This window comes from Nematostella vectensis, chromosome 11 (assembly GCF_932526225.1).
Source record: "Nematostella vectensis chromosome 11, jaNemVect1.1, whole genome shotgun sequence".
Taxonomy (NCBI): domain Eukaryota; kingdom Metazoa; phylum Cnidaria; class Anthozoa; order Actiniaria; family Edwardsiidae; genus Nematostella; species Nematostella vectensis.
Genome location: NC_064044.1, coordinates 12,783,854 through 12,796,416, shown reverse-complemented (window position 1 = coordinate 12,796,416; position 12,563 = coordinate 12,783,854). Strand labels below are relative to the sequence as shown.

At 37.8% G+C, this 12,563-nt stretch overlaps 1 long non-coding RNA gene across 1 annotated transcript; it reads left to right on the top strand.

Annotated features, from left to right (window-relative positions):
- The first annotated feature begins 3,568 nt into the window (after positions 1 to 3,568).
- LOC116617931 lies at positions 3,569 to 12,462 on the top strand. The gene is made up of 2 exons (XR_004295943.2): positions 3,569 to 5,151; positions 5,594 to 12,462. It is a non-coding gene; the product is annotated as an uncharacterized LOC116617931 (long non-coding RNA).
- Positions 12,463 to 12,563: the final 101 nt, after the last annotated feature.

The window sequence follows — 12,563 nt, the reverse complement described above, 5'->3', positions numbered from 1 at the left end:
TTTTTGGCTTTTGTTCCATTGTGTTTTTGGTGCTGGTGCTCCGTAACACCAAGAAACTACCAAAATTTTTAAAATAGCGCCCGCTGCATAAAAACATTCAAAGAATTTCTGTTAGCCACACCTTCGATGCGAGAATTGCGAGGATTGGATCGAGTTAATAAGCAAAGCGGGAGAATTATAGGGGACGCAATCCAACATGGCGTCGAACGATGCGAATGTTGGTGTTGTGAATCTAACTAACGAGGATATTCCAGCAGCAGATTTACCAAAACTTGCCATTTTCTAGCTTTCATTCAGCCGAAAACATGTTTACGACGTAATCAGAAATGGCTTTTTTTCATTGAATGAAAAAAAAAAACACTTTTATCTGACCGCAGCGCTGTCTGTGTTTATTTTGATATGTGTTTTCCCTCAAAGAATGTCGCTCAACCCAACCTTTGTTATTGTTTACTATTGAAAGAACAACGGTTCATTTGCAAGAAAGCTTCAAAATAACCATCCATGATATTTTTCAATCGATTTTTGATTGAACATTTCTCATTTACTTGCTTCAATTAGCCGATAGAAATGCATTTTTTGAATGACTCGGTTGTGTGGGAGCATAAAATGGAGGCGTTTAAAAATATGTGTTTGCCTTTTAATGAGTCCTTAGCTTTTGCCCAGCCTGCTTAGCGGCTCAAGGGGAGGGTAGGGGGCCGCGCGCTCGCTTGTTCTTCTCTCGTCCCCTCTCCCTTGAGCCGCTACGCAGGCTACTTTTGTCCAGCGTACATTCCTTTGCTGTTGGGACATAAAGTCCAAAGGCCGTTGCCGTGCCACCAAGATTAGGACTTTAAAGGCTGGTTTCCATATAATCCATAGCCAAGAATGCCTATTGTTCTCTGGACATTTTCTCGTTAAGCTCAACGGATCGAATTAACACGTTTGTAATTCCCGCGCTCCGAGTTCAAGCGCTGTGATTGGTGCGCGTTTAATCACCCCCATGGGAGGTGCACCGACCCGTGCCCTAACTGCCCGTCAATCATTTTTAGGCATTTGGCAGCCCAGTCATGTTTTTTTTTCTTTTATGTCATTATGTTCATGTCGTTATGTCGGGCTAAACATAGCGCGCGCGCCCATGTCGTTATGTTGCTAGTGTGCACTAGGCCGTAAGACATTGTAAAGCAACGACATAGCCGACATGACAGAGAGTCTGATATCAGCACTGCTTCTAAAGTAATGTGCGAGTAACCCAAAAAGAAAGTTTAAATAAAACACTTCCTCCATAGATTATTGGGGTTTACTCGCTGTGTTTCTAATAAAGTCTAGCGGAACATTTTTATAGCACGTTTCGTGTTTTAACTGCTGACAAAACCTAACCTGTCAGTTTATTAAGAACGCAAAAGTAGCGATCGGTACTAGAATGGGGATGAGGGTTTGGGGGAGGGGTGGAGGTGGTTGTCGTTTTATACTTTCTTATTAATCGATAGTGCAAACAAATTATTATGGAAATAGCACCAAACATTACGGTGCCGAGCGTCTCACAAATCATAGATAGAAAGCCCTCTTTACGCCGGTCTTGCTACAAGCTTATTTCAATTGAATTAGAGCAGATCTCAACAAAATAAATCTAAAATGTGAACTTTCCGTCTCCCGTGCTTGAAAATCATTTATTGTACTAAAACTAAACTAATAAACATAACTCAAAGGCTACTTAAAAACAGACATTTCATTGATACTTGTACCAGGCAGTGTTAAGAACCAAGTGCACTTGTCCGTTGAAATAAGTCCCTATGTAAGAGCCCGCGCTCTTGTAGGTTAATTGTCTTTTCTCGTTTTTACCTGCCATGTTACCAAACATAAAAGTACGAAAACCAGTTTGTATGCTTCTCTACCAAAATCATCTATCCTTTGATGTTGTCCATGGTTGCCGGTTTAGACATTGTCCAGAGTTTTTGATTATCCAAATCGATTTGCTCTCCATCGACGCTCAACTCGACAGCTAGGGATCCTGTAGTCGTTTCCCGATTTTGCTGGTTTTCTCCGGTGGTACTCTGCACATTTCCTGCTTCGTACACTCAGAATCCCTGCCAATGTTTCTGTATTAGGTATAAGGGCACCCAAAATTACCAGGATAAGAAAAAACTTCATAGTAACGTCATCCATATTTGTGAGTTTGTTCTTGTAAACAAAACAATGCTAGTTGATGTTGTGATCGCGAGATCACCTTTCGTAGTTACTCTCTACCGTCCAATATTTATACAGTGGTCTTTGTTCTATACACAGATATTGTTTTTCTATACATACAATACACCAAAAACTGGAATTCGATATTGTTTTCCTGATTTCGCCATGCGTACCAACTAGTTTTTCCACAGCTTGTCTTTATACCTTCAGGTCAAATCTACTAACAATTAGGTTCTCTTTCTTGATTATTATCTCATAGAAAACTGTTAAAAATTAGTGGGCGGCAATGATGCGAGGCGGAAATTGGTTCATTAAAAATGACTAAAGCACATGCAACTAGAAAATTAATGGTTAGTAATAGTAATAGTTTTTACGCTGTGACGGGCTTGTTGTGTTTGATGAATTCAAGCTGATTATTTGTTATAAAAAGCGCTTTAAGCTAGTCTCATCAGTTATCGTTTGAAGTTGCCTGTGCATCACAACCCAAAACTTATTAATTTAAAAGAAAAAGCAAACTGAATATAATGACCATACCATTACCAACAGTCCATTACATAGTAGCCACACGGTCATTAAACTCGTGTCCTTTTTCAATTCAGTTCAATTCAATATATATTTTTTTCAATTTTACATTAGTGGTTACTCAACCCTAAATAACCCTAGCTAATCGAGGTGGGTTGAGTTTTAAATATTTGAATAATTGTTCTATGATATTTTTATTTATATTGAAAGAAAAAATAGTCGCTACTGATAAGAGGCGTTGTAAGTAACCAGGAAACATTGGCGCCCTCATCTGTTTTAGCAATTTTTGTCCATTTTAAAAATACACTTTTTTAAGAATCTATTTTATACAAACGTCCAACCAAGACTTGCTAAGAACATGCAGGCTGTACTTGGTGGTATTAGCGCGGAAAACCTCTCTCTCCTTTCCTCCCTGCCCTGCGCTCGTCCCCAGCAGTAGATCTCAGAGCTCAAAACAAGGTGAATTATTGATTTGTTGATGGGCTTTGTGTAATGAGGACTATTTATAGAATTTATTCGCAAACGTCCCTCACCCGAAAGAAGAGGGAAAAATCTCTCTCTCCTTTCCCCCCTGCCCTGCGTCCGTTTTTGCCCTCGCCCCCAGGAACCACGCGGCTTATAATACAAGATGGCGCCGACAGTGCTGAAAAACGCAAGACTAGTTCCAGTACCGCGCGGCTAAACCAGCCTTTTTGTTTTGAAATGGTGGCGTATTACCGGCGAACTGTCACATTTTGGCGAATGCTAAGAAAACTAGATCAAACCTAAGGCTAAAATTTACGTTATGACTCCCTCATTATCAAACAAATCTGTCATCTTTTGTACAGTATGGTTTTAATGCTGTACAGTAAGTCAAAACAGCGACCAAAGTCAGCCTTTCGTACCTTTACTCGAACGATTCAACACTGAGATTTTGTTTGTTTTCGCCAGAACACGCGCATACGTTATTCGGCACTGTCGATGGCGCCCAATCACCGAACGGAGAGGGTTTTCCGCGATAATAACACCGAGTACCGCCTGCAAGCAGGCTAAGAATATGCGAGGCTCAGCTAGCAGAAAAATATTGTTTTGGTAGTCTGATGATGTGTTCTAAAGTGCAAAACCAAATTGTGTTTATAGTAACAACCTTAGAATTATTGACCAACTTTGTGGTAATACTGTCTTCCTCATAATTTATTCGGTTATTATTCTTAATATAGAGTAGAATTTAAGGTCGCTCGCGCGTTAATCAACAGATCACAAACAGGGGGCGTTATCAATTTTAAACTTAGCACAGAGCAGTCAATGTTAATGCGATTGCTCTAGATATTTTACCAAAGACGACTCAATGTATGGAGAGTGCAAACATTTAAAAATTGTATTTGTATTACCACTAAATAATGTAGTAGCAGATAAAAAGTTAATACTTAGCGGCAATTACCACATGGTTTTGTGTGGTACTTTAATTTGTTTAAGAATGGAGGAATCTAATGATAGCTCCCTCTCTGGTAAGATTGTTAATATTAATGGCGTGGTGTCCTAATAATTTTTAATCTAGAGTTCTTGTTTGGATCCTCACAAAATAGGAACGAGACTTCAATAATACCTTTATTACGTATGTGAGAAGCTATCCAGAAAGTGACTAGCGCGTGCTATCATTCTGAATCTGGATTTTCTTGTTTGGATCCTCTCAAAATAGGGACGAGACTTCAATAAGGCATTTATTACGTATGTGAGAAGCTATTCAGAAAATGACTAGCGCGTGTCGTCATTCTGAATCTAGATTTTCTTGTTTGGGTCCTCCCAAAAAGAGGTTTTAGGGTGCGATAATGTCTAGTTAATGCTCTGTGCTAATGAGACGCGCTTAATGGATATTTAGTCAATACTTCGTTATCCAAATTACCCCTTTTAAGTTCTCGGTAAAGGTAAACGGCGTGTCCGCGGAAAAAAAAAATACATGTACAAACTATACATCAAATAAAAGATAAAAGATTGAATTATCTCCTGCAAGTTCTATTTTTGCAATAGCTAATTCCGTGTTCAAGTTTTGAGGCCTTAAACTCAAAAGTACGGAGTTTACTATAGAGCGTAATGAACCTTCGCGTTATTGCGCATGCACTTGCACGTAATTGCATCTCAATGACAGATAGATGATCTACCAAAGTGTGTGAGGACTTTTTATTATTCGACACTGTCAACAAGATATCACGAATCAAAGTTGGAACTCTCATTTCTGGCGAAATTTGGACACGAAAAGTGGTATAAAAGCGATCTTCAGTCGAAAATCGAAAATCCCTCACACAGTTTATGACATGGCATAATTATCTCTAGGATCCCGAAAATTTGAAGGCGATATCTTAAACCCCGTCGCGAGGTTACGCCCGACAAGCTCGAGTTCTCGCCTCAAAATAATACGCTAGAAAAGTCAAAGAGTTGGCGTGAATTCAGAGTCAACAGGTCACAGGAAACAGCAAAGGCCCATTTTAGGTAAACTTTTACTTGAACAGCAGCGAATTAACTTATTGATTCGTATGACATGAAGGAAAAACATGACGTGACGCTTCAAATAAGCCCATTTCACACCGAATAAGGTCTGGTTAACTTCGGTAAGCTTAAAGTTTTGCATAGAGGTTCCTTATGTTATGTAATCCAACATATCAGAAAGTGTTTTTTTTTTCTAATGGATTCGTCTTCGGGATATGAGGCTTGAAGTGCAATTTTCAAATGTTCAAAGTATAAATTCTCCTAATTTTTTGGGAGAAGTCGGGCTCTAATAACAAGCCAACTTTGCTCGTTAATACTTAAATTTCATATCTTCTAAATTGCTTTCAAATTTGGAATTAAGCTTTTGGTCAGAGAAACTCCTTGTATGCGGAATCTTGAGCTTATATATTAAGAATTGGAAAATTTCATGCCTTTTTTTTTCTAGCTCTGTCGGCATGCTGCGATAAGAAAAGGTTGCGCCTTAGACGCGATCAGTCCACTGGGTGTGTGATGTTGTCTCGGTGGGCAAGCTGAGATTGGCTGGGATTTGTCTGAGTTAAGGCCCGGAGGCAAGCTTTTATCGACACCATAGTCTCTAGTTTTCGGTGCGAAGAATGCCGTACATGTGAAAGACATTGGCAGATCCCTGGACCTCCGAATAATTCGGTAGCAAAGCCGAGTAAAGCCACCACACCCTTAAAACCTGTCTGCCACATACACTTTCATTTGGAGTGGCACAACAAGACCCATAACGCCGCACGCACCCGCACGCACCCGCACGCACCCGCACGCACCCGCACGCACCCGCACGCAAGTAACCGAACTATTTCCAATCAAATATCGTCAAAAGTATCAGACTTCATTCTTATATGATTTTTTGGAAGTTTTCTTGTAAATAGAGGGGTTTGCGGTGATGCGGTTTCAAAAGCGGTTTCCATTTTCCGCTGTTTTCAATGGTTACTTAGATTGACTTTTTTGTTAACATCAGGCAAAGCGCCTCTTTTGTATTAAACGCGCGGCATGTGATTGCGTCTAATGATGGAAGTTGTACAAAAATTGTATCGGTGTTCGTTAAATTGTCTTAGTACCTGTTTTAAGGTAGCTAGCGTCAGAATTTTAAAATATATTTTTCGCCAAATGTCATTGGTACCAATGATTTCACACTTAGCGCCTGCTTACTAGTTAGCAGTTATATCCATCGTGAGTCTGAACGACGTATTGTACATTTTGTTGTTGTTTTCTGTTTTTGGCGATACTGCTAGCAGCCGGGAGGTTTTGCCAAGTCATGGAGTCAGGGCATGTGAGAAAACTGCGCGAACATGCTGTGCGAAAAATCTAAACTTTTATGAACAATTTATTAGAGGCATTTTGCTCTTGTCGACGAAGTTACGATAATTCCTATGATTTTTTTTTGGTTAAACGTGTGTGCACCTTGTAGATATGGATGTTTGACTAATTATTTGACAGGTTTATCTCTTCGCCATAGTAAATAGCCAGTCACAATTGAAAATACTTAGCGGCAATTACCACTGTGCAAACGATGTTAGCGCATATTAACGACGCTAAGTGTTTTTTAATTGATTTGTTTGTTCTTTCTGTTTGACAAAATACAATTCGATTGTTATTAAGGTCATATAAAATGAGACACATATGATTGGCATACTTAGCAAAGTCAGCTGTCCCTTGTCTTCCTAAAAGCTTGTTATAATGCGAAGAGATTGTGTTCTCCTATTTCACTAGTTCTTCTTGGAGGTGAAAAAAGACTGAATGATACAGCAAAACTTTATTCTTACGTCTTTACGCGCTAACATATAAATTAAAGTAATATTCGGTACAGTCGGTAATAAGGACCCTTTCCTTCAACTTATTTGCAAGAGAAGAATTCAAACGCACAGGGACGGTAGAAAAAATTGTGTACTCCAATTCCACTATCATTCTGAAATACGCTCCTGAAAAAAATATTTTACAATAATTTCAACCAGCGTGTAGGAGGTATACTTTTTATCAGGTCACTGGAAATGCTTTTTATTAGTGTTCTCAAATCGAAAAGTTTTCTTTTCAAATTAAACTGCTGAAAAGCGGAGCGCTTATTTCTAGGCAAACTATCCAAGCTTTTTCAACAGGACTTGACCATAATTAAGGCCTGGAGCTCATTTCTTAAAACACCCGAGAATTATTGGGCCCGAAAACGATTTATTCCATAAATTTGGAAAGCTGGCTAATTTCTATAAAATATATAGTATCTAAATGTGTTGAAATATCGTCAAACATCGTATTTTACCACAAAGATTAAAGATTTTCAAAAAGGAAAACATGCGAAATTTTGGGCAAAAATGCAAAATAAAGTTTTCGGGCCCGAGAATTCTCGGGTGTTTCGAGAAACGGGCGCCAGATCATACAAATGTGTCAACTGCTTTTTTCTTTTTTTAGTAAATCAAGCTCAGTTTGACAGTGCTGAAAAACGCAAGACCATAGTACCGCGCGGTTAAAACAGCCTTTTTGTTTTGAAATGGCGGCGTTTAACCGGCGAACTGTCACATTTTGGCGGATGCTTATTAAACTAGATCAAACCAAAGGCTAAAATTTCTTTATGACCTCCCTCATTATCAAACAAATCTGTCATCTTTTGTACAGTATGGTTTTAATGCTGTACAGTAAGTCAAAACAGCGACCGAAGTCAGCCTTTCGTACCTTTAGTCGAACGATTCAACACTGACATTTTGTTTGTTTTCGCCAGAACACGCGCATGCGCATACGTTATTCAGCACTGTCGCTCAGTTTAGCATACACTGGGATCATCCTAGGGAAAGACTGGAATCATGTATTACAATCTAATACAGCTCTAAAAAATGTTTGGCTAGAAGCTCTTCGATGGAACTGCACAATATGTATAAGTACGTTGTTGTCACGTGCTCTTGTCACGTGATCGCAGGCTTGATCATAGAGTCGAACCTCTTTCGTCATCCGGGATAACGAGGAATCGCAGTCCCTAATATAGCCAGGCTACCAAGCTAAGGGAAAAGCCCCTTCGCACAGATTTGCTATCACTTCCCTGCTCATATGCAATTATTTTATTAGGGGCAGTCGCAGGTTCGATTTAAAGTGAAAATGCTCGTGGACTCGTCCTTTCTTGGGAGCGAAATAGACGGCTGAAAGAGTATGTAGGTGTGAAATCCGTTTGCATCGCGCCGAATTTACTCACAAGAAGACAATCAAACAGCTTTTAGATAGTGTCCAGTAGTTTTTCTCTGTGTTGGATTGGTGACGGCAGCATTCTTGAATAATAGCGCTACCGGTGAGACTGCCCCTTTAAGCTTGCATTTCTATACGTGGGATTAGACCTTAATACTGAATTCCCAAGTTGTCTAGACATCGATCAGAAACTGAATAAAAAATGCCAAACCCAACGGGTATTATATATTTTTTTTAGATTTCCTCGGGGCCTAAAAATTCTTACTGGTTTTCAATTCTCTTCGAATTCTTGCCAACGATTCCCTGACTTCCGTCATTCGAAAATCCTTGAAGCCGATTCATTGGCCAGCACTAAAATGCTTTTCAATCACGTGACCTCTTTGTAAGGTTCTGACCAATCATGAAGCACCAAATATAATTCCGTTAGTTAGAATGACTGAAGCCAGAAAGCGGTTTAACTGTTAGAAATTATTGACGGAAGTTCGCAGATTATTAAAAACCTCAACTTAATAAAGGCTTCTCGGGCCCTGAAATGTTCTTCATAAAGACGAAAAAGTCGAACACCAGTGTCTGTGATCAGTAATGTTATGGAACTATTGTCCCATGTAAACACTTATCGCGCCTGGAAGAATCTCTGTTAAGTTGTAAAACGTTTTCACACCCAAAGAACCGTGCTTTAGTTATATACAATACTATTGCTTAGTGGATTAGTTATATACAGTACTGTTGTATACAGGATTAGTTATATACAGTAATGTTGTATACAGGATTAGTTAATATACAGTAATGTTGTATACAGGATTAGTTAATGTACAGTACTGTTGTATACAGGATTAGTTAATATACAGTACTGTTGTATACAGGATTAGTTATATACAGTAATGTTGTATACAGGATTAGTTAATGTACAGTAATGTTGTATACAGGATTAGTTAATGTACAGTACTGTTGTATACAGGATTAGTTAATATACAGTACTGTTGTATACAGGATTAGTTAATGTACAGTACTGTTGTATACAGGATTAGTTATATACAGTACTGTTGTATACAGGATTAGTTATATACAGTACTGTTGTATACAGGATTAGTTAATATACAGTAATGTTGTATACAGGATTAGTTAATATACAGTACTGTTGTATACAGGATTAGTTAATATACAGTAATGTTGTATACAGGATTAGTTAATATACAGTACTGTTGTATACAGGATTAGTTAATATACAGTACTGTTGTATACAGGATTAGTTAATATACAGTAATGTTGTATACAGGATTAGTTAATATACAGTAATGTTGTATACAGGATTAGTTAATATACAGTAATGTTGTATACAGGATTAGTTAATATACAGTAATGTTGTATACAGGATTAGTTAATATACAGTACTGTTGTATACAGGATTAGTTAATATACAGTAATGTTGTATACAGGATTAGTTAATATACAGTACTGTTGTATACAGGATTAGTTAATATACAGTACTGTTGTATACAGGATTAGTTAATATACAGTACTGTTGTATACAGGATTAGTTAATATACAGTACTGTTGTATACAGGATTAGTTAATATACAGTACTGTTGTATACAGGATTAGTTAATATACAGTAATGTTGTATACAGGATTAGTTAATATACAGTACTGTTGTATACAGGATTAGTTAATATACAGTAATGTTGTATACAGGATTAGTTAATATACAGTAATGTTGTATACAGGATTAGTTAATATACAGTAATGTTGTTTACAGGATTAGTTAATATACAGTAATGTTGTAGACAGGATTAGTTAATATACAGTAATGTTGTATACAGGATTAGTTAATATACAGTACTGTTGTATACAGGATTAGTTAATATACAGTACTGTTGTATACAGGATTAGTTAATATACAGTACTGTTGTATACAGGATTAGTTAATATACAGTAATGTTGTTTACAGGATTAGTTAATATACAGTAATGTTGTAGACAGGATTAGTTAATATACAGTACTGTTGTATACAGGATTAGTTAATATACAGTAATGTTGTATACAGGATTAGTTAATATACAGTACTGTTGTATACAGGATTAGTTAATATACAGTAATGTTGTTTACGTAAACTTTTCTAATAGAGTGGCTTCCAACGAGAGATGGCATCTCATTTCATGATAATCTATAAAGCTTTTGGCTAAAACAATAGCCTATCGGCAAATGAAAACAGCTATAAGCCTGTAACGGGGTATACTCGAAAACATCCATCAAATTCGAAGAGCATGTCGAGGCAAATGTGATATCGTGTCATTAGTGGTATGAGTTCTAAAGAATCAATTTGTGTCCATAATAAAAACTTAGACATTATTGGCATTGATAAGTTTTGAGACGTAAAATTGATTGCATATCAATGTTTGTGTTGATTTATAGCTCGCGTACGACGCAGACCATCTACTTTATTTACAGATTGTTTGTGGTCTTTCTGTTTCTATCATTCAATCAATCAATCAATTTTATTGGTAAAACTTGGTGACAACATACATGGGAAGAGCCAAAGCCGGAGACTTAAGTGGCTTAAGGTCAGATATATTAAGAGTACAGGAGTGAAGAATCGATGTATAGCTTGGTACATGAAAAAATATATATAATAATACAATAACAATATAATATTAATAACAATAACTAAACTAAACTAAACTAAAATCGTTTGCTTGTAGTAGAGGTCGTCATCGGACTTCCAGGTGTTGGTGAAAAAGAAAAGATTATGGATCAAGGAAGTGGTGTTTGAGTTTGGATCTGAAGTTGTGGGGTTTTAAGGAATTTCTTAGGGAGAGTGGAATATCATTCCAGATGGTAGGGGCTTGATAGGAGATGGAGAAGTGATATTTGGTGTGTTTTTTATGTAAATTATGCTTTGAGCGCGTGGAGTAATTGTGTATATCGGAATTGACACACAAAATTAAAGATAGAGACAGGGGTAGTAAGTTATAAAGGTGTGAGAAAACAAAGCAAGATCGGAGAGCTTTGTTTTTGGTGCTCAAGGCCTTTGTACTTTATTTCATTGTCTCGTTCTAAGGCCTTTGTTTTTGGCTTTTGTTCCATTGTGTTTTTGGTGCTGGTGCTCCGTAACACCAAGAAACTACCAAGATGTTTGATATTTGTATATAGATGGCAGTGTCAGGAGATTATACGTGCTAGATTATGTATGTTAGGTTGGTCCTCACTTGAAAAGACACTAGGAGGAGACACCTTGCCTTTGAGCTTGGTTCTCACTAGGACGAGACACCTTGCCTTTGAGCTTGGTTCGTACTAGAAAAAGGCGCCTACCCTGTTAGCTTGGATCCCACAAGGACGAAACGCCTTTCCTATAAGCTTGGTTCTCACCAGGACGAGGCACCTGCCTTTAAGCTTGGTTCTCACTAGGACAAGACGCCTTGCCTATAAGCTTGGTTCTCACCAGGACGAGACGCCTTGCCTTTAAGCTTGGTTCTCACTAGGACGAGACGCCTGCCTTTAAGCTTGGTTCTCACCAGGACGAGTGAAAAAGCCGCACCAGTTTACTTCCGGTCGATTACGTAACAATCTCCGATGACTTTTAGCGGAGACTGCGGAAATTTTTTTTTAAAAATTTTAAAAACAGTGTGTCTTTTGGAAGTTTTTTCGAGGAGAGAGCCGAGAACCAACAAAAAAAAAACGGGTCAGTACGCAGCTCTTACAAACTGCAATTTGATTGGGCAAATGAACAATATCCGCACCCCGACACAAAGAACGAGAAGAATAGAGACAAAAGAACTCATTTGTAGAACAAAGATAATAGGAGACAAAGCAGCTGCGTACTTACTCAAAAAACCCACAATTTATAAGGAACACATCTCAATGAAATAAAGTTTGGTTGCTGGCGTGCCGCCTTTGCCAGTCAACACAACAAGGAGGGAGTGGGGGCGAATCCAATAAACAAGTCTAGCAGGCTTTGCTAGCAGGCTTTGAAAGCAGGAGGAAAAATTGAACAAAGATATCTGCAAAAGATCAGCGAAATAGAAATCGACAAAGCTGTTTCAATTTAAAGAAAATCGTGTAACAAAGCAAAATACAAACATAAGTTGTAGGGCGCATTGTACGCCTAAAAATATTTTGTAAAAATATGTAAAAATTGCACTAAAAAGATAAACTAAGACGGAAATGATGTTTTTTGTTGGTAGTGTTTAATATATAGTTTTTTTTCTAGCGAGCGTGTAATAATA